Raw genomic sequence first — 23,619 nt, forward strand, 5'->3', positions numbered from 1 at the left:
AAGGATTCTGTTTCCCAGCTTCCCCAGGAATAGTTAGGTGTGGCTAACTGATTAGTTTTGTTCATGAGATGTAACTGAAATACTCTGTAGAACTTCTGAGAAGGCTGCTTAAAGGGAACCGTGTTACCTGGGGAAGGTGCCCTTTCCTCGCTCCTTACTCTTTCTTGTTATCTAGAATTAGGACATGATGATTATAGCTCAGCAGCCTTCTCTTTCATGAAGTGACCTTGAGAATGGAGGTCTTAAACCGGGAAAGGTAGAAGCACCCTTGATTTCATGGAACAATCGTTTCAGCTCTGCTCTACATAGCTCTATACTTCTTTTACATGAGAAAATAAAACTATATTTTAAAACCACTATTACTTTTTATAACTGTTATATGTAGCTGAACCTAATCATATTTAACTGGCAGGATAATACAGGTTTCAAAAAAATGTGTCATTTGATCTATGTTTTAAAGGATGATGGGAATTCTACAGAGAGAAGAGAAGGAAAGGCCATTTGTGAAATTATACCATGAGAAGGTAAGAAAACACTCAGAAAACATCGAGTAATTCTGGAAGGTTGGAGCATACAATCTGAGGGAAAACATGTCAGGGATTTTATTCCTGTTCCCATTTCTCAAATGAGTCCACTTAGCTCTTAGAAAAGATCTCAGAAAGCCAGACTGTGCATGGCTACAGGTAATTTTATGATCCCAGAGCTCTCTAGACTTCTGTGTTATAAATACTGCTTGCAGCTGTAATTTGCTTGCCCAATTCTTTTCTTCTTGCTACATTTTAAGCACCATGAGATCAACAAATTCTCTTTTACTTATTACTGAATTCCTAGAAATGGGCCGATATTAAAGCAAGGTGCTCAATAAACACTTGTTGACTAGATGAATGAATGAATGAATGGATGAATACAAAGAAACCTTTTACTGGAATTTGATAGCTTAATTTCACTTTAGAAATTAATTTCTTCTTACCAAACAACTTTAAGAAAACTCCATTTCAGTGGTTTTTTCTTACTTCTATCAATATGATATATAAGAAGGCCATTTTTATAGTAGCTGTCTGCTTCTTTATACTGTTGGCCAAATATAATCAAATACAATAGATTTCTACATTTTATAATACTGTATATAAGATTTCATCTCAAAAATGTTTCAGTTTAAAAATGAAATGGAGGAGAACTCTGATTTCTAGGACTCTGCCAGAGAATCTCAATATTTGAAAGCCTTCCACAGTTAACAGAAAGATCTTTCATGCAAAAGCTGTTGCGTGCCTATAAATGAGATGCTTATCTGCAAAATGTCACATTTCAACCATCAGAGCGTTCAGCCCATTAAAATAGCTTTAAGAAAATGGCTTTTTAGCTAATCAAAAACACAACAAAGTTATCTCTAAAGCAAATGCTTACAAATAATAGAAAAATTTTCCTTAAGTTTTTTTTTTTCCTTAACAAATAAATTTCAGAGAACACCTCCCTAAATAAAGAATCCAACTATACATTAAACCACACAAGTACTGGGACCTTACTATGTGTCAATTATCTGCCCTTAAAAGAACTCACCTTTTGGTGGGAAAATAGTTATATTTAAGATTGACTATAATACAAGGCACTGCATTAGAACAAAGTGCTTGAAACAGAGAGAATATCATTTTTCTTGGTAGAAGGGTCAAGTAAAGTTTTCACAGTATAGCACTTTTATAGCTTATAAAGAAGGTGCAAGAGCTAACAATTACCATTTTACAAATTAAAAAAAAAAACAGAAATAAAGTGATTTGTTCAAGATCCCATAGATAGTCGGAAGCCAGAAACTCAAACCTAGGTCTATGGACACCAAGTCTAGAGTGTTCTTTCTATGATATCATGCTGTTTCACAATCCAGTTGTATTATCTAAAATGGCTGTAATTTCAAAATAGCATTTTTCTGCCTTCACATTACAATCAAGCAGACTTGATATTTTCTGAGTTCCCCTGTACATGCCATATTCTCTTGTCTCTGAGTCTTTACACACACTGTTTTGTTTTTAATACCATCGTTCTCTATCATTTCTGGTTTCTCTCAATCATCTTTCCTAGCTCCTGTCCCTCTATCCCTCAGTCCAGATAATTCTTTTTTGAAGATGCAGAGTGTCACTATGTTGCCCAGGCTGGACTCAGACTCCTGGGCTCAAGTGATCCTCCTGCCTCAGCCTCCCATGTAGCTGGGACTACAGGCACATGACACCATGCCCAGCTTCTGGATAATTCTGACTCTTCTTTTTAGGGCTCCATTATATGCAACTTTCTCTGGGATGTTTCTGTACCATTTATCACACTATAATTGTATCCCATCCCTGACTGTAAAGCCCATGAGAGCAGTTTTGTCTTGATCAGACTTTTACCCTAATACCTAACACAGTCAAACACAGAGTACCAGGGTTTCACAACCACATCACACAATGGCTTTAAATTATCACATACCTCTGAAGCAAAATTATAATTTGCTAGAAATGGATTGCTGCAGGCAGACTTTCTATAACACCCTCCACATATAAGAAATAGTCATCAGGAATTGCTAGAGAAACAAAAAATCAGCAATCCTCAGAGTCCCTCTTTAATGGTTACTTACAAGAGGTTACATTTGCAATGCATATAAGCTAGATATTTATCTAAGAAGAAGATTCTTAGATAAATATCTAGCTTCTTAGATAATATCTAGATAAAGGCCTGTGACACACTATAAAAATATTGGGGCTCCTCTTCGAAAGTGCAAACTGACATATTACCTATCACATGTAGTTACAGAGAGCCAGTTGGAAGAGGTCTATGGCATGGCATCTGCTATGGTCTAAATATGTCTCCCAAAATTTATGTGTTGGAAACTTAATCCCAAATGCAACAGTATTGGGAGATGGAGCCTTCTGAGAGGTTTTCAGGTCATAAGGGCTCTGCCATCATGAATGGATTAACATCCTTATAAAAGGGTTGGTGGAGGAAGTTCATCCTTGTATAGCCTTGCCACCTATAACCATGAAAGGACACAGCATTCCTCCTCTCCTCTGGGGGACATAGCATTCGAGGTATCTTGGAAACAGAGAGGGAATTCTTACCAGACAATGAACTTGCCTTGATCTTGGACTTCCCAGCCTCTAGAATTGTAAGAAATAAATTTCTATTCTTTATAAATTACCCAGTCTCAGGTATTTTGTTACAGCAGCCCAAAATATACAAAGACAGCATCCAACAGCCTTTTTTTTTTTTAAAAGGGGAGAATACTGAGGCATAAAGAAGGGAAGGGACTACCCTAGAAATGCATGGCAAGTCATGATTGTGGACAGGGCTCCGAGCAAAACCCAAGCCTCCTGACTTTGGATTGAAGGCTTTCTACTATAAATCATCTATACTATTGATACTATTCTCTGTATGGATACATGAACAATTGGATAGAATGACCAACAAATGAATATATAAGCTATATGACAGCATACTCACAGTAAAGCCTCTTCCCACCTTTTGCTGGTCACAAGTCTTCCTGGGTATTTTAGATCTATCTGTCATGAGACATAGGATACTCAGAGAATCTGAACAAATACTAGTGTTTGTTAAAGAACCCACAGAGTCAAGGGGTTCTACCAGAATATATTAGTTTTTTGAAGCAAACCTATGAGGCCCACTAGATTATAAATTCTCAACAGCAAGTTTATGGCATACAAAATAATCACCTTCCCTGAGGAAGCAATATGTGTAAAATGTCACTTAGAAATTAAGAACAGGTTTTATTTATTTATTTGATTTTTTTTTTTTTTTTTTAGTCAGACTCTTCTCGGTCACGCAGGCTGGTATGCAATGCCACAATTTCAGCTGACTGCAACCTCCACCTCCCAAGTTCAAGTGATTCTCCTACCTCAGCCTCCCGAGTAGCTGGGATTAAAGGCTTATGCCAACATGCCTGGCTAATTTTTGTATTTTTAGTAGAGATGGGGTTTCACCATGTTGGCCAGGCTGGTTTCCAATTCCTGACCTCAGATGATCTGCCCACCTCAGCCTTCCAAAGTTCTGGGATTACAGGCCTGAGCCACCGCACCCAGCCAAGAACAGGTTTTGCTTTGTTTTTTTTCAGATGGAGTCTCGCTCTGTCGCCCAGGCTGAAGTGCAGTGGTGCGATCTCGGCTCACTGCAACCTCCACCTCTTGAGTTCAAGGGATTCTCCTGCCTCAGCCTCCTGAGTAGCTGGGACTACAGGCGCCCACCACCATGCCCAGCTAATTTTTTGTACTTTTAATAGAGATGAGGTTTCACTGTGCTAGCCAGGATGGTCTTGATCTTCTGACCTCATGATCCGCTGGCCTCAGCCTCCCAAAGTGCTGGGATTACAGGCATGAGCCACCGCACCCGGCCAAGAACAGGTTTTTAAGTCACAGTTAACAGCTGTGAGGCCTGGGATAACTTAATTTCAGTTTCCTCTTCTGTGTAGTGGGAAATACTAGTGGTATCACTACTCCAGGATTGTTGGAAAAATTAAATGAAGTAATATATATTTTGCTTGAGTACATGTAAACACAATAAATTGTGGTTTTGTCATTATTTCACCTAGAGAAACATCCTCATCACGTGCAACTGTCAACAACCAAGACCTACATGTCCATAGGGACCCAAGACTCTGAACTGTCCCTTTCTTGGGTGTAGGGCTTTAGAAGGGTAATTGCAGAGCCTCAGATGAGTAAGGAAAGTGTTCCTTTCACCTTGAGGCTAACTGCTACAGGAAGACAACTATCTCCTTCTCTATAAAACAGAAATACTATCACTTAATATAAAGAATTGCTATGAAGATGCTGTGAAGATGCTATGGAGAATAAAAGTAACAAAGTAATATAATCATATATGTGTTCTGGAATAATATTTCATGGGAAGATGAAGGATGGGTTAGCAAAAGAGAAACAGAACACCTTAAAGCAGCTATCCAGGTTAAGGAAATGAAGGTCTGAACTAGAAAGGAAAAGCTAAAACAGAAAAGAAGGAAAGAATATAGGAAAATATTTTGTAGTCAGAACTGACAGAATTTCAAAATTCTCTGTATGCAGGGCTTGATGAGGGAAAAGTCAGAGGTTTCTGAGGTAAGCATTCAAAGATGGTGCTCATTTTGAAGAAGCAGAGACAAAGATGTCCAATAGACAACTGGGAATCTGGAAATACTGATTTGGAAGATGATGGTTGCTGTGAAGTAACTACCCACCAACCATTATTTTTATTAGCTTGGAGTTTAGCAGAAGAGTGCAGGAAGAGTATAAAGGTAGTAAGGAATGAAGATTGCATGGGGGAAGTATAATACCACTAGAGACTATTCTGTCAGACGCAATAATTCAGAGCTGAATAGGGCTCCCAGAAAGCATGTCTTTTGAACCTTCTCAGTCATTAAAGAAGCAATCCTGCTTGGTTCCCAATATACTTTCTTACTGTTTTCTTCCTTCCTCCTTCTTCAGTCAATAAACCTTTAGCAGGTCTTTATCTTATGCCAGGCCCAGCATCAGCACTGAGGATGCAGAATAAGTTATATGCCCTTAAGGACTTTGGTGCTACCAGAAAAGAAAAACATGTAAAAAGTCAAATAAAGGCAGGGCGCGGTGGCTCACACCTGTAATCCTAGCACTTTGGGAGGCTGAGGTGGGTGGATCACGAGGTCAGAAGTTCAAGACCAGCCTGGCCTGACCAACATGGTGAAACCCCACCTCTACTAAAAATACAAAAATTAGATGGTGGTGCATGCCTGTAATCCCAGCTACTTCGGGAGGCTGAGGCAGGGGAATCGCTTGAACCAGGGAGTCAGAGGTTGCAGTGAGCGAGATGGTACCATTGCACTCCAGCCTGAGAGAGAGCGAGACTCTGTGTCCAAAAAAGAGTCAAATCCAAACACCAACATGCTATGGTAGAGATGAGCACAGTGGTCTAAAGAACCTAACTCTAAGCATCCTTTCTCCAGGATGTCTTCCTGATCATTATCAGCTAATAGAGCTTTAAAAATGTTAACATCTTTAATTTTCAAAGCAACTTTAATGTATTATCCCCATCTTACCAATGTATAAGCTGAACAGCCCAGCCTATGATGAACACTCTCCTCTGAGTTTTCATAGTCCTTACAAATTTTATATCACATAGTACTCTGTATTATCAGATTTTCTTAAAAAATAACCGTAATTTATTCATATCCTTTTCTTCCCCAGGATATAGCACAAGACCAACTACACAGTACAGGTATTCAGTATTTGATGATTGTGTTAGGGTTCTATAGAGGGACAGAACTAATAGGATAGATATATATAAAGAGGAGTTTATTAAGTAGTATTAACTCACACAATCATAAGATCCCATAGTAGGCCATCTGCAAGCTGAGGAACAAGGAAGCCAGTCCAAGTCCCAAACCTGAAGAACTTAGAGTCCAGTTCAAGGGAAGGAAGCATCCAGCACGGGAGAAAGATGTAGGCTGAGACAAGCCAGTCTAGCCTTTTCATGTTTTTCTGCCTGCTTTATATTCGATGGCAGCTGATTAGATGGCGCCCACCCAGATTAAGGGTGGATTTGCTTTTCCCAGTCTACTGACTCAAATGTTAATCTCCTTTGGCAACATCCTCACAGACACACCCAGGATCAATACTTTGCATCCTTCAATCCAATCACTTTTATTTTAACAACCATCATGTTATTAAAATATACATAATACATCTAAAGGACTGTTTTAAAGTCATTCCATTGACCAAGTTTTTCATGAGATCCTAAAAAGGAGTAATTTCTTACCAATTCATTCAGCAAATCCCTAAGTACTAAATCTAGGAGAAATAAATAAATCACACACAGACCCTGTCATCAGGTTTATTGTGGCAACCACTAATGTCATCTATTGTTTAAGTTCTGCTTCCTTCAGACATTAGAACCAGAGATACACATGTGTCTTTTGAATATTCAAACACTTAACAGGAATAAGCTATCAGCTGAAAGAATAAATGAATGAATGATAAGACAGTCTGAACCTTGGACCAGGCCTTGGTCTGGTCACTGGAAAGCTGAGCATTCTTAGGAAATGAGCAAAAACTTCTAGTACTGAATTTACCCTGGCTTCATTTACTATATTATCCTATTTCCCCTTCACTGCTAATTTTATTACACGTATTTTAAAAACTCATTCCCTTTAGGAAAAAATGAAAGGTATACAGAATGTCATCAATCAACCTGAAGATGGTGTAATGAGTCTCCTACTTCGTCCAGATGTCCTGCTGAAGGTTTGGAGTCAAACCAGGCCCAATGTGCAAGTCAGCAGTGAAGATCTCAACTATTACTACCTGCATTTAATAAAAACGGTCTCTGCTGGAGGAAGTGTGTTGCTTCAGAGCAGCCTGGGGACTCTACTCTTCAAAGCCCACCCTCTTCAAGTTTTCAGCCCCCACATTTATGAATAGGGAAGTTCCGGAACTAGACCATGGTGAACTACATGTGTATCTCTATCCCTGACCTACAAATACATTAGAATCAGCTTCCTTATCTATTCTGATCTACCTACTATATAAATGGAAAGTTTGGGGGAAAAGGGCTCATTGCTGGTAATACAATATGGGTATGGTTGACAGAGTTTAGACAAGCAGCCCTGTAAGCACTGAATACTCAAAACACTGGGAGTTTTTGCTTATTTGTTTTGTTGTTAAAATACATATTTACTATTTTAATCATTTTAAAGTGTACAGTTTTGAGGCATTAAATACATTCACAGTGCCGTGCAACCATCACCACCATCCATCTCTACAACTTTTCATCTTCTGGAACTCAACCAGACTCTCCATATCCAATAAACAATAACTCCCCATTCTCCTCTTTTCCTACCCAGTCCCTGACACCACCATTCTACATTCTGTCTCTTTGAATTTAACTATTCTAGGAACCTAATTTAAGATGAATTGTACAATATTTGTCCTTTTGTGACTGGCTTATTTCATTTAGCACAACATCTTCATTGTTCATCCATGTTATGGTGTGAAAATGCTGGTTTTTAATAACATTCCAGACTTACCATTTCAGATAAAGATGATCACAAACCGTTAAGTCTGACCATCATTTATTAGCTTTTAGAAATAAAATTAAAAGCTCACTGTAGAATTTTTCCCCTCCTGTGCCTTTGAGATTTCCAGATTGATTTATAATCTGGAACAAGTATTTCTAAGTAGATCATTTAGATGGAGCATCCTGTTACTCGGAAAATAAGTTCTAACACATTCATTAGGAAGCAAAATGGCCCGCAATAAAAAAGACAATGTGGTATCAATGTTTGAATAAAGATTAATGCCTAGCATAAGCTACTCATCTGTTTTGCTATCCCTAAACATATTTTCTTGCAGGAGAACAAGTGTGCATCTGTCTGGTTTTCAGAATATATGTACAAATATTTCTTATTCCAAGTAATACATTTTCTGTATTAATAAATTTATATCACCCACACTGATGAGTCATGTATTATTTTTTAACCAGCAAGACCACTGTGAATAAAAATGAATGATCTTACTAAAAACAAACAGAAGAGACCTCTTCCTTCTCAGTTGGGGATATCATTTTTCGTTTGCTTTTTTCCTTTTTTCTAACCCTTATCTTCCAGACTTTAATCTTATGTGGCTCTGTACATTCCATGTTCCAACTCTCATCTCTCTCCCCTCTTCATTTTTTTTTCTTTTTCCACTGTATTCTCAGGAACTCAAGGTTAGCAAAATCCTCTACACCTTCAACCTCTCCTATGAATGTCCCCTTGCTCTAAATGAAATCTGGCTGTCTCTCACAATAATGCATTCCTATGTAGCACTCTCAAGCAGTGGCTGGTTTTCTCTCACTTCCCACCTTCCACTGGGCCTTGAACCTCACTGCTGCTTCCAGACCCTCCTCCACAAAAACATTCAGTTTTGAATCTGACATCATCAGATTCAATATCACCCCTTTTTCTAGCCATTTACTACTTCCAAGTAACCTTCCTCTGATGCCTTAAAGATTGTGGCTCCTAGTTCACTGTCATTCTCTCCAATAAGTTCTTACAATTCTTGGTAATTTCAATAACTATATAAATCATGATTATAACACATTGTCCTCTCAGTTATTTGACCTCTTCTCCATTGATCTTGACATTCCACTCAACCTCACTCTCTTATTTCCTGGTTATAATCTTTGACCCTGTTATTACTAATAATCAAAACCTTTTTCTCTTAATTTCAAATATCTCATTTTCCAAACACCATCTCTTATCTTTCTAGTTTGCTCACTACAGTATCCCAATTCTAACAATCCCTCAACCTATCAGGACATTCAATCTACTAATTCTATGTATATTCCATTGTCTATGAACCTCCTCATATCCTCACTTCTCTCCTAACCCTAGCTATCCTAAATTCCTTGGTCAATTTTTTTTTCTCACCCATGGACCCATGTCACAGAAAGGTCAATTTTTTAATAATCATTCCCTTGCCCCTCTATCACTTGCCCCTCTAAGACTAGTTTGGTTAAACCACAACCCTGGTTAAATTCGGTCACCATCTACTCTGCCAACACTGGTATAGGTCTTGGGAGTAGGAAAACACACAATTATACTTACTAAAGTTAAAATTTAACTTTAAACTCGTGATCACTATTTTCATGTGGGTCCTTTTTTTTTTTTTTTTTTTGAGACAAAGTCTTGCTCTGTCCCCCAGGCTGGAGTGTGGTGGCATGATCTCAGCTCACTACAACCTCTGCCTCCCAGGTTTAAGCAATTCTCCTGCCTTAACCTCCTGAGTAGCTGGGATTACAGGCACTCCCCATCACACTTGACTAATTTTGTATTTTTAGTAGAGACAGGGTTTCACCATGTTGGCCAGGTTGGTCTTGAACTCCTGACCTGAGGCGATCCGCCTACCTCAGCCTCCCAAAGTGCTGAGATTACAGGTGAGAGCCACCACACCTGGACTCACGTGGGTTCTAAATTAAAGGTGACAATCATTCTACATTACCTAGTCCATCTTAGACTATTTTATGCTTTCTCTGCTCCTAATCTCACTCTCAACTGGTGATTTTGCTTATTTGTCTAAAGAAAATTAATCATCCAGAAGGGAGCTTTCATGAGCTCCCACCACATTTATCTACCAAACTGCACCTGCTCCCACAGTAGAAACAGTTGTTTCTCAATCTTCCAGTGGTACACTAGATTCCTTTCCATCACCAAACAAAAGACACTACTTCAAGTCATTTCACCCCTCTTTCTTGAGCATTATTAGGACTTCCCTTCTCTGCAGGATTCTTCATATTAACATACTGTTACCTGTCCCACCTAAAAATAAATAACATAAAATAAACAAAAAGTTCTGTCTTGATTCCATCTAACATACCAGCTACCATTTTTTTTGAGACAAAGTCTTGCTCTGTCGCTTGAGCTGGACTACAGTGGCGTGATCTCGACTCACTGCAACCTCCACCTCCCGGGTTCAAGCAATTCTCCAGCCTCAGTATCCCAAGTAGCTGGGACTATAGGTGCGCACCACCATGCCCATCTAATTTTTGTATTTTTAGTAGAGATGGGCTTTCACTATGTTGGCCAGGCTGGTCTTGAATTCCTGGCCTCTTGATCTGCCTGCCTCAGCCCCTAAAAGTGCTGGGATTACACAGGCGTGAGCCACCACACCCGGCTCTAGCTACCATTTCATTTCCCCTTAGAAAAATGGGAAATTATGACATGTCATGGACCTTTGAAGCTGCTCAAGAATAGCCAAAGCTGCACATATTAAGTACATCAAACTAAAATATCCACCACAAAGCCCCAATTTATAAAGGATAGGGAGTTCTATACCCAACTACTGTACAGAGTTCCCACAACTACCTTTACAGAGGAATCAGTGGTATTAACAGAAATACAAATTAAATCCCCAAATCTAGAACTCTAGGCTTTTAAAACCTATCAGTCTCCACTCTCCAGCACTTAACAATGTTCTAGGCAAATTGAACAGTTGCTCAGCCTTCTAAACTTCGTGTAAAGAGGAAGAGAAGTGTGTGCTCACTTTCCCTCCACAAATCTTACATCATCTATGTAAATTCAAATCCAAACCATCCTTCAGGCATAGTTCAAAGCTCCCAACTCCAGGAGGCAAAAGCCCATAGTGAAGAGATCCCCCACCTTTTTCCTCCAGCATTTTTCGTTGCTTTCCCTTAACCCCCATTCACTTAATTCAACTTGTGCTCTGGCCACATTAGTCTTGTTGCTTCTCTCCAAGTGCAGCTAACACTCACTGCCTCCAGAGCTTGGCTCTGTCTCTTTTTCTCCCGTGAAAATCATCGTGTACTAGAAAGAAGACTGGACAACTCAGATTCAGAATATCTGAGTTGGAACCTTGGCTCCATCTATTCGTAGCCAAAATCCCCATCCAGGACCACCTAGCTGTTTCAACTAGGCAACATATTCACATTATGTAAAACCTGATAATAACCACCAATTTAGGCTGGGCGCAGTGGCTCATGCCTGTAATCCCAGCACTTTGGGAGGCTGAGGTGGTGGATCACGAGGTCAGGAGATTGAGATCATCCTGGCCAACATGGTGAAACCCCATCTCTACTAAAAATACAAAAATTAGCTGTGCGTGGTGGCACATGCCTGTAATCCCAGCTACTTAGGAGGCTGAGGCAGGAGAACAGCTTGAACCTGGAAGTCAGAAGTTGCAGTGAGCCGAGATCACACCACTGCACTCCAGCCTGGCGACAGGGCTCAAAAACACAAAACCACTAATTTAATAAACCTGTGAGGTTATTAGGTATACTTTTGAGGGATAAGACATAAGCCATTATCTCTGTCCTCTTAAAAGCATATGATCTTATGTGAGTAGGAAATTAGGAGGCAGTAGAACCTCATAGTGGGGAGAACTGACCTGGAGTTAAGGCATCAGAGCCCTAGTCTCACCTCTGCCACAGAATATGTGGAATCTGGGCAGGTATTAGGTTAGTGCAAAAGTAACTGCAGTTTTTGCCATTACTTTTGCACTAACCTAGTACTCTCCCTTTACTGGGTCTAAGCTTTCTTTTTCTGTAAAATGACCAGGGATTAGAGGCCTTCCCAGCTTTGATATTCTGTGGAAAATAACCACAGTACTAGCCCGTTCATGAGGTGAGCCAAAAAGGAGTACAGATAATGCCGAATGTAATCAGAAACAAGCTGCTGAATTCAATGGAAGCTGCTCTGTGACCACCAGATCCAATGGAACCTCAAAGTGAGGATGGAAAAGTTGAAGCCAAATGATGACTGCATCTGTTGCTAGGAGGTCATGGCTAATCACAGGAACACTTCTCATTCACAGGAAGCTCTGCACAAACCCTCCATTCAGGTCTCAAGGTCCCTTCCCACAAAAGAAGCCTCATGGCCCAGAAAAGGAAAGGTACCAGTCAGGAGCCTGGAGACAAAGACAATGGACAAAGCCAAATGGTGCAGAGCTCATCCAGGCCAGAGCTGAGGCCACATCTTGGGCCTTCTCAATTGTCAGGTTTTTTTTTCCCCTCTCTCAGGTAAAGGAAGCAATATGCTCCAGTAGCGTTGAATTTTTTCAAAATATGTAATGAATCTCAAGCTCTTTTAGCCAAAAACATAGTTTTTCCTTTCTAAGACTTATTTGCAAATTTCAGAGAAACAGCAGCAAATTCTTTTTGTAAGCATCAGAAAGTGTGAAAACACAGGTTTTGTACTTGGTCAGATTCAGGTTCAGTCTAAGCTCAATTATTTATTATCTAGATGATGTGCAAGTTATTTAACATCTCTGAGTCTTAATTTCTTCATCTGTAATAATGTGACTAAGGATCCCCACTTCACAGGATTAGCCTGAGAATAAAATAAGATACAAGAGAAGCACATTTCAGTTACTCTGTGTATTCTTCTTTCCTTCTTGCTCCCATATCACACTATATTTATTTCTACTACAGCATTAATCCTAATATAAAATATGATCTAGCTATCTATTAGTATATTTATATACTCTTTATCTGTCTCTGTCATGAGATTGTGAACAGCTTGCAAACAGGGGAAGTATTATAATCCGTATTTGAGATCCCCTAAAACAGTGCCTGCCACATAGTAGAGCCCTTAGGAAACTGGATAAATGTGCCTACCATGTGTCCAGTCCTATGCTAAGCACTATATAAGGAATGAAATAATGATCACAATAATATTTAACATAATAAATACATAACTATAAATACCTATTATTTACTTTGTGTTAGGCACAATCCTAAGCCCTTTAAATTAACTCTTTTCCTGCTCCCATATCACACTTCTAACTACTACCTGATGAATAGGTATTATTATATCTACATTTTTTAAGAGAAAACTGAGGCACAGAAAGGTTAAGTAACTTTCCCAAGTCCAAAATAGGCAAATCTATAGAGAAAGAATGTAGATTATTGGTTGCCGGGGCCTAGGAAGAAGATAGAATGAGAAGAGGCTGTTAATAGGTATAAAGTATATTTTGAGGGTGATGAAAATGTTCTAAAATTAGATAGAGGTGATATTTGCACAATCTGTGAATGTACTAGAAACCTCTGAATTGTGTACTTTCAAAGGTGGATAAGGGTGGATTTTATAATATATGTATTACATGTCAATAAAGCTGTTTTATTTATTTTAAAAAAGAAAAAAAAAAAGTTCCCCAAGGTCAGAGAGCTAGGAAGTGGCAGACCCAGAATTCTGGCCCTTAAAATTTGTGCTTTTAACCACTATTCTATACTGCCCTGTAGAAAATTAAAATCTAGTACTATCTAGTTATTATTATTTATATAAATAAAATATAGCTAGCTAGCTAGACAGATAGAAAGATAGATAGAAGCTATAGATATTAGAAAGACAACAAGGCCTGGAATTCCAAGTGTTCAATAATGTTTAGTTGAACTGAAACTGAAAAATATGCCCATTTATTAATTTAATTCCTGACCTCAAGGCACTCAGTATAAAACATGGTTCAGATATGTTAGCAAACTCATCCTAATGTAAAGCTGGAAGGAAACATGTACTATGTAAAGATATTGCCCTAGGGAAACACCTGCTGTAAAGTAGTCTGGCAGAGATATTTGGTATCACTGACTATCCATAAGCTCCCCAACAGTTTCCAGTTCCACAGTTTCTTTCTTGTAGTTAGCACCATGTGACCAGTTTTGGTCAATGTTCTATGAACAGAAATGACATGTCTCACTTCCAGGTAAAATATTTAAAAGCTAGTATATGACTCTTCAGCTCTCTCTCTTCTATAAAGGGACCCTAGAAATCTCATGTTGAGATGGCAGCATCATAAGACCGAAACAACCTAAATACACTAGTCAACACATTCTGGAGGACAACTGCCCTCCAGAGTCACCTGACCTGCACTGGAATTCATAAGCAAGAATTCAACAAATCTTTTTTATGTTAAACCACTGAACTCTTGGGGCCAATAAGCTACCACAGCATAATTCTGCCTGTATGATTAATATAACAAGAAACAAACACAGAATATGAGATTTCAAATCTGTATGCTACCACTTACTATTCTGGCTATGTTATTTGAATTTTCTGGCCCTTGGTTTACTCATCTTTAAAATGGAGGTAGTGGCCAGGCACAGTGGCTCATGCTTGTAATAATCCTAGCACTATGGGAGGCCAAGGTGGGCAGACTGCTTGAACCCAGGAATTTGAGATCAGCCTGGGCAACATGGCAGAACCCTGTCTCTACAAAAAATACAAAATTTAGCCTAGTGTTGTGGCACAAGCCTGTGGTCCCAGCTACTTGGAAGGCTGAGGCTGCAGTGAGCTGTGATCACACCACTGTACTCCAGCCTGGGCAACAGAGTGAGAACCTCTCTCAAAAAGTAAAATAAAAAGAAGATGGTGACAACACTGCCCTTTCAGAGTTGTTATGACAGTTAAATGAAATATATAAACACACCTGGCATAATACAACTGCTTTTGAGAAAAAAAATAAAACTGAATCTGGTGCTTGATTGAAATTCTAACTGAATTTCTATGTTGTCAAAAGCAAGAAAGGGCATACATAGTGTTTGGGGAAATTGTGCTTCAAATAGTTTAGAAAGAGTAGTTAATTATTTTTCTAGGGGAGAAAAAAAACATCCCATACTTCTGTCTGCACAACAGTTTACTTATATGCCCAAAATAACCTCCCCGTGAGGTGTGGTGGCTAACACCTGTAATCCTAACACTTTGAAGGACAAGACAGATGGATCACTTAAGTCCAGGAGTTCAAGACCAGCCTGGGCAAAATGGCAAGATCTCGTCTATACAAAAAATATAAAAAACTAACTAAGCATGGTGGTATGTGCCTGTAGTCCCAGTTACTGAGGAGGGTGAGGTGGGAGGATCACCCGAGCCCAGGAGGTTGAGGCTACAGTGAGCCATGATCACAGCACTGCATTCCGGCCTGAGTGACAGAGTGAGACCCTGCCATCCATCCATCCATCCATCCATCCATCCATCCAGCCATCCATCCATCCATCCATCACCTGTACACTACATTTGATCTTCACAAGAGTCCAGGAAGGCAAAGATCTTCATCAAAGAAAGATTAATACAAGCCCCCAAAGCTTAATCTACACCTACCTATGGGCCAGTAGGAAGAGAACAGTGTCCTTTTAAAGCAATGGAAAGGAAAGGTACTTAACCTATCAGTAGCTCCCCACAACCATCTCAAGGAGTGATGGAGGTGCCATAATTTGCACTGCCCCAAAATAGCTCCCCCGGCCTATTTATAGTACCTAAAATTCCTTCATTAAGATACTCACTCCAGGAAGGGCTAATACAATAATATCAACAATTAACACATAAATTCTTATAAACCAATGAAAAGGTCGGGTATGGTGGCTCATGCCTGTAATCCCAGCACTTTGGGAGGCCGAGGAAGGCAGATCATCTGAGGTCAGGAGTTCAAGACCAACATGGTCAAGCTCCATCTCTACTAAAATTACAATATTAGACGGGTGTAGTGGTACATGCCTGTAATCCAAGCTACTCCAGAGGCTGAGGCAAAAGAATCGCTTGAACTCAGGAGGTGGAAGTTGTAGTGAGCTAAGATCACGCCACTGCACTCCAGCTTGGGCAACAAGAACAAAACTCCATCTCAAAAAAAACCAAACAAACAAACAAACAAACAAACAAAACCAATGAAACAACTATCTATTAATTAATTTTAAAAGGAAAAGAAAAAGTACCATTACCAATCTATCTCATTAACAACAACAACCAAAAAAAACTTCTAGGGAAAATATTAAAAAAACTATAATCATTCATAATATATAAATTATAAAATCCCATGACCTCACATATGTGCTCAATAAACTGGCGCTAATAAAGAATACTATAAACATCAAAGAAAGAATGAAGTTGAGGAAACTTCTCACAGGAAAAGTATCATGAAAGAGGTAACATTTTGGCTGAATCTTAAGGCCCTTAAGAATTATAATCTTCTTGGCTGGGCATGGTGGCTGCCTGTAATCCTAGCACTTTGGGAGGCCAAGGTGGGCAGATCACCTGAGGTCAGGAGTTCGAGACCAGCCTGGCCAACATGGCAAAATCCCATCTCTACTAAAAATACAAAAATTAGCCAGGTGTGGTGGTGCACACCTGTAATCCCAGCTACTCGGGAGACTGAGGCACGAGAATCACTTGAACCCAGCAGGCGGAGGTTGCAGTGAGCCAAGATCACGTGACTGCAGTCCAGCCTGATGACATAGCAAGACTCTATCTCAAAAAAAAAAAAAAAAAGAATCAGAATCTTCTTAGAAAACTCCTCGAAGGCATTAAGATTTCTGGCTCTTTAGGGGAACATCTGTGAGCTCTATAAAATGAACTTAAAATATAACATAAAAGACTTGCAGTCAAAAGACTAAATGTGTCCTGGCTCTGTCCTTTATTAGCTATGTTCCTCAAGAAAGTTACTGGCCTCACTGGTCTCAATTTCATTTATAAAATAGAGAATAAAACCACTTACCTTAATGGATTGTCAAAATAATTAAATGAGAGAAATTGTTGAGGAAGTACCTGAAAAACTGAGATTGCTAACAACACTTAAATCTAAATGAATATCCTTGGGACTAATACCCCTCCATCCCTATACTATGACAGAATCAAGCTTAAATAATTTTCAACTGTTAAATTATTGCTGAAACTCAATGCTGTTATATTTCTAATACTTATACCTCAAACTAAACCCAATTAAAGTTTATTTTAGGGCTGGGTACAGTGGCTCATGCCTGTAATCCCAGACTTTGGGAGGCCAAGGTAGGCGGATCATGAGGTCAGGAGTTTGAGACCAGCGTGGCCAACATGGCGAAACCCTGTCTCTACTAAAAATAAAAAAATTAGCTGGGCATGGTGGCAGCATCTGTAGTCCCAGTTACTCAGAAGGCTGAGGCAGGAGAATCTCTTGAACCCAGGAGACGGAAGCTGCAGTGAGCCAAGATTGTGCCACTGCACTCCAGCCTGGGCGACAAGAGCAAGACTCCATCTCAAAAAAAAATAATAAAATTTTAAAAAATAAAGTTTACTTTTAAATGTATATTCTTTACCTCCTTCTCTAGGTTTCTGCAGAACTTCATGTTAAACTTCTAATATATATATTTTTTTCCATGTCCACCTCTTCTCATAAATTGTGAGCGCCTCTAGGGCAGAGATCATGGGCAATTCACTTCTAATTCAGTGCCTAGCAGTAAACATCTGTTGTGTTGTCTATAAATGCATCAATGGACCTCTGGTACTTTAAAGAATGTCGGCATGTTAGAAAACTCATTCATTCATCCAAAAATATTTATTATGCACTTTCTATGTGCCTGCTCAATCTTACAGAAGCAGCAATAAACAAGAGACATTATCCCTGCCTTTATGGAGTTTACTATCTAGTGAGAAAGACATATATGAATCAAGCAATTTCAAGTATACTAATAAATTATTTTTTAATGCAGATTACTATGCGAGCTTCCAGTAGGCAAGAGCATATAGTAACCATTTATAGCCGTAAGGCACTTTCAAGACTACTGATTCTACATACTTACAGTAGCACAACCACAGCTCACTGTAACTTTGAACTCCTGGGCTCAACCAATCCTCCCACCTCAGCCTCCTAAGTAGTTAGGACTACATGTGTGCATCACCACACTCAGCTAATTTTTAACTTTTTTGTTGAGACATTGTCTTGCTATGTTGTTCACGCCGGTCTTGAATGATCCTCTCACCTCAGCCTCCCAAAGTGCTGGGATTATGGGTCTAAACCACCACACCTAGCCTCTACAAACTTTTTAAAAAGTAACTGAGTAGTAAATCATTTCCCCCATCCCAATTTTAACACCCCTACCCCTCATGCAGCTAGAATCCAGAATCCAGATTACCTGACTGCTAGAAGCTATTTGTTCTTTTTACTACTCCAATTCATAGATTTCTAAATCCAACAGAAAAAGATTCTATATTATTAATAGTTAAAGTACTGTTTGAGGGGATGGGGGTTAAATAAATGACGTGGTGGATTGTGCTTGCCCATTAAGGTTCTTCAGACAGTACACTCCTAACATACAGAAATAAATGCTTCTGTCTCTCAAAAAGATCAGGGAAAAACAGTAACTCAGAAATGTCTTTTATACTGTACAACCTTGGTCTTGGCTCAAAAATATCAATTAATTTTTTGAAATACCCGATATGACCTTGAGTGTTTTTTACACGAAGGCAGATACTGTAGCTTTTTAACATAAAATAGGAAGCATTTGCCATTCATATTAGGGTCAATTACAGAAATAGAAGATTGGAAACCAGTCTTTTCAGCGTGTGTCACAATTCAATAGCAAATGTCTATTCAAAAAAAAAGAGTGGGGACTATCAATGATTTTACTTACTGCCTTGCAGGCAGGAGCAAAGGCAATCTGGTTCACTACTGCATTCTCAGTGTCTAACACAGTGTCCAGGTCTTGACACATACTAGTACTTACTTGCTGAAAGCCTGAAAGAATGAAGAAACTACATTTTTTAACAGGTTTTCTTTTTCTATTACTAGTAAGTGATAGAACCAAGCTCTGAACTCCTGATTCTTTACACCCTAGTGGTGACTATCAGGGATATTAGAGAGTAGTACATAGACCTATAATAAGGCTGAATCAATTTCCCAGGAAAGATATGCAGTACTCAGCTAGGAATAATCTCTTGTAACAGATTGTATTTTCCAAAGATGGTCACAATAACATCTCTGTTATAGTTTGGAAATCTGACCTTCCAAACCTCATTTCAACTTTGATCCCCTATCCTAAGTGAAATAAAAGAAAGTTTAAAATATTTAAAAAACAAAAAAGAAATCTGATCTCCAGTGTTGGAGGTGGGGCCTAGTGGGAGGTATCTGGGTCATGGGAGCAGATCCCTCATAAATAAATTAATGTGGGAAGGGGGCATGGAGTTGCGGTGAGGGAAGAGTTCTCGCTCTGTTTGTTCCCTCCAGTGCTGGCTCTTAAAATGAATCTGGGCCAGGTACGGTGGCTCACACCTGTAATCCCAGCACTTTGGTAGGACGAGGTGGGTAGATCACAAGGTCAGGAGTTCAAGACCAGTCTGGCCAACATGGTGAAACCCCATCTCTACCAAAAAATACAAAATTAGCTGGGCATGATGGCACGTGCCTATAGACTCAGCTACTCGGGAGACTGAGACAGGAGAATTGCCTGAACCCGGGAGGCAGAGGTTGCAGTGAGCCAAGATGGTGCTACTGCACTCCAGCCTGGGCAACAGAGCAAGACTCCATCTCAAAAAAAAAAGAAAACTGTATCTGGCACCTCCCTCAACTTCCTCTCTCACCATGTAATCTCACTGGCTCCCCTTCCCCTTCTGCCATGAGTGGAAGCAGCCTGAAGCCCGCACTAGAAGCAGATGCTGGTTTCATGCTTCCCACACAGCCTGTAGGACCATGAGGCAAAGAAGCCTCTGTTCTTTATAAATTGCAACCTTAGGTATTCCTTTATAGCAACACAAATGGACTGAGACAATCTCCCATCCCACATGCTCTATCGCAATGTGATCCTGCCACAACTCCATCAAGAGGTAGATATTATTTCTTCTCTCCTTGAATTTGGGTGGGTCTGACCTTATGAATACCAATAGAATGCAGCTTTTGCCTGGTTTTTATGAAGAAATTATGAAAAAAAACATAAAGGTCTCCTTCATTCATTCAGGCTTTCAACAAATATTTGTTATGAGTTCCTACCATGTGTCAGGCCCCAGACATTGTGTGAGGCACTGAGAATGCAATTATGCATTACTAAGCCACTGCCCCATCCTTAGAGTAACTCTAGAGGAGGAAAGAGATGAAGAGCAGGTGGGACAGACTAATACATTCTATAATTACAACTTGTAACAGAAGCTTATAAAGAAGCAAAAAGAGATTTGCTTGAGATGGCAAGTCAAGAAAGGGCATTCCAAGGCAGTGACATTTAAACAAGCCATAACAGAGACAGCATGAGCAAAGGCACTGATGTAGAAAAAAGCTTAACAGGCGCTCAGAGGAACTGAGACTGATGAGGAAAGTTGGAACACAGTGAATAAAGGAGAGAGCAGCATAAAGAGCAGAGCGTGTGTGTGTGTGTGTGTGTGTGTGTGTGTGTGTGTGTGTGTGTGTGTGTTTCAAGAGATAGGGTCTCACTGTGTCGCCCAGGCTGGTCTCAAACTCCTGGGCTCAAGCCCTCCCACCTCAAACTCCTGAGTGGCTGAGACTACAGGTGGTGTCACTATGCCCAGTACATAGATTTTTGAAACAATACTGTTGGGTTAATCACAGCAAGAAGTATAGCATACTATATTCACCTCTTAAAATCATAATTTTATTATTGTTTTAAAACTAGCTTTATATAGCTTCAGATATAAAACAACTTAAGCAATAAATGCTGGTACTGAATACTGCATAACTAGATGTAGTCACATAGAAAGCACATTATGCAAAAATGGGACTGTTTCCAAGACAAAGGAACATATGGTTTGAAGGCCTTCCTGTAATTAACCTCTTTAGAATTTCAGGACACAGAAAGACAGGGCTGACTTTCTCATTGTCTCATTAATGGTGCATTACATAAATCACACCTGATTTGACCTAATTTTGGTAGCAGTCATCTCAAAATGTTTCACTGAAATTATAATCCTTCAATGAAAAGGATCATCAAGGCTGTCACCAAAGGATGCCCTGTCTAAAATGAAACTTAGCCCCTTTATATATTCAGAACATCAAAGTGGCTCTCTACATACCCTGCCCAATGGCTTTGTTCCTCTCTTGTCAGGTGTCAAGCCCATGAAAAAAAACAGATGTGGTTATATATTATTTTAAACCATCTGTTCAAGCCCCAAAGAAAATAGAAATAAGCAGCTGGAAAAAAAAAAAAACAGTACTGGTAATAGGTTCTAGGAAACCACCTCACAAGACCAGGGACCTTCCAACAAATACTACCTTATAGCAAAGTCCTTTGATCCAGAAAATGGTCTCTTATATTTGTTGAAACCAGTAGATTCCAAGTGATAAATAAGCTGATAAAATTTTATTGTGATAAAATGGTTACAGGAAATATATGTGCTAATATGTGCTATCATTTTAATAAGACTGATTATAGTCTCATAATTTGACAGGACTGGTAGGTTGTTCTGCATGTGTGACCTAACCTATGAATGTTGATTATCTCAGTCAGTGCCACAGTCATATCTAGTTAGCCCCATAAAAGAAATTTTTTGGCCCCCTCTCCAGGGAAGGGGGTGTCCTGAATAACAGGACACACACCCTATACTACTGTGTGTACTATTGTTGCAATTGAAGGGATTGTTCCTCAGGGACAAGAGAGCTGAGACACAACCTACCCTACTACTACCCTACCCACCCTCTCATCATGACCACTTGACCAAGCTGAGGGGCCCCCTCTTTCATTCCACTGAGACCAAAGGTGGCAGGAGATTAAAAAAGAAAAAATGAAAACTCTGCTCTTCTTTCTGCTCATATCTAGTTATAACTTTTGCTCTGGTGGAGATGGAGATGCAGGGGATAACTGTTCCTAATTTTCTCTTTAGAACTAGAAATTAGTCTTTACCTGGATAAAACAACCACAGAGTATCTTCACTACTAAGCAAAGAAAACCCAGGGAGCTTGCAGCTAATGTCTGAGAACAAGAATGCTTTAATGGTAATAACAATGAGGAAGGGTACAACCTACTATTTGATGTTAACCACCAGGATACCAACTCATCTTGAGGCCCTCATTCTGAGCTTGAAGTTGTTGTTGGCAAATGAGGGCAAAGAGTGATTCCCCAGCACTAGACAATGGGACTCTTCACTGAGAATAAAATTGTCATACATAATGGATGAGTGATAAATCATTTACAGAAGTGACCCAAAAAACTACACAAGGCACAGGAAATTTGGGAACAATAGAGTTCAACAAAGGTGTCAAGGAAGGAATTCTCAAGGAAGTTGAAACTGTACCCTAGGAAAGAAGAAATCCTACTTCATCAAAAGGAGAAAAAAAGAAAAAAAAAAAAACAAAGAAAGTAGCAGAGCATAACTTACACTCAAGTTTTCTGACTTCTAAACTCAGGCTGTGACTTCCCTCTCTTATTACAGGGGTATTTTGTCAGGGCCCAGCAATCAATTTTTAAATTGAAGAGCATGGATCTTTCTATGTAATTTCCATAAAGGGGTATCTCTAGTCCATTAAAAAAAAACAAAAACAAAAAAAACATGGCTACAGAGCTGACACTTTGGAAAGAAATTTTATGATAATTAATAATTACTAAAGCGTCAGCTACTCAGGAACTGGGGTCATTAGGGCTCTTACTGGCTACATCAGATACTTTGCAGTGTCCCAAATGCAGAGGTTGTAACAGCTAATATAATAAACAATGAGGCCAGCTGGGAAAGGTGGCTCACATCTGTAATCCCAGCATTTTGAAAGGCCGGGGACAGGTGGATCACCTGAGGTCAGGAATTCAAGACCAGCCTTGCCAACATGGTGAAACCCCGTCTATACTAAAAATACAAAAATTAGTCAGGTGCAGTGGAGTGAGCCTGTAATTCCAGCTACTTAGGAGGCTGAGGCAGGAGAATAGCTTGAGCCCAAGAGGCAGACGCTGCAGAGGCAGAGGTTGCTGAGAATGCACCATTGCACTCCAGCCTAGGCAACAGAGCCAGACTCCGTCTCAAAACAACAACAACAACAACAAACAATGAGGTCAGGCATGGTGGCTTACGCCTGTAATCCCAGCACTTTGGGAGGCTGAGGCAGGTGGATCACCTAAGAGGTTGAGACCAGCCTGGGCAACATGGTGAAACCCAGTCTCCACTAAAAATACAAAAATTAGCCAGGCATAGTGGTAGGCATCTGTAATTCCAGCTACTCAAAAGGCTGAGGCAGGAGAATCGCTTGAACCTGGGAGGTGGAGGTTGCAGAGAGCCGAGATCACACCACTATACTCCAGCCTGGGCAACAGAGTAAGACTCTGTCTCCAAAAAAACAACAACAAAAAAAACAATGAGAGAGTGCTGCTGTGACCACAGGTTTACTCACGTGAACATCACCAGCAAACACTCCAGAGGTTTCCGGTTTCTCTAGAGCAGAAAGGGCAATGGTGAGAGTCAGAGAG

The 23,619-nt window shown here is 39.7% G+C and overlaps 1 protein-coding gene across 10 annotated transcripts in view; it reads right to left on the reverse strand.

Annotated features, from left to right (window-relative positions):
* The window catches only part of FAM168A (family with sequence similarity 168 member A), a 168,228-nt gene that overhangs the window by 75,853 nt on the left and 68,756 nt on the right, over positions 1-23,619 (reverse strand). The window contains exon 1 of one of the 10 annotated variants that reach the window (XM_012456946.3): positions 23,544-23,564. The exons of the other annotated variants lie outside the window; for them this stretch is intronic. The gene's annotated coding sequence lies outside the window, so the exon portion shown is untranslated. Of the gene's footprint in view, positions 1-23,543; positions 23,565-23,619 lie in introns of those variants that run through there. 10 annotated transcript variants of the gene reach the window in all.

This window comes from Aotus nancymaae, unplaced genomic scaffold (assembly GCF_030222135.1).
Source record: "Aotus nancymaae isolate 86718 unplaced genomic scaffold, 86718_ANA_hifiasm-v0.15.2.pri h1tg000059l, whole genome shotgun sequence".
Classification (NCBI taxonomy): Eukaryota; Metazoa; Chordata; class Mammalia; order Primates; family Aotidae; genus Aotus; species Aotus nancymaae.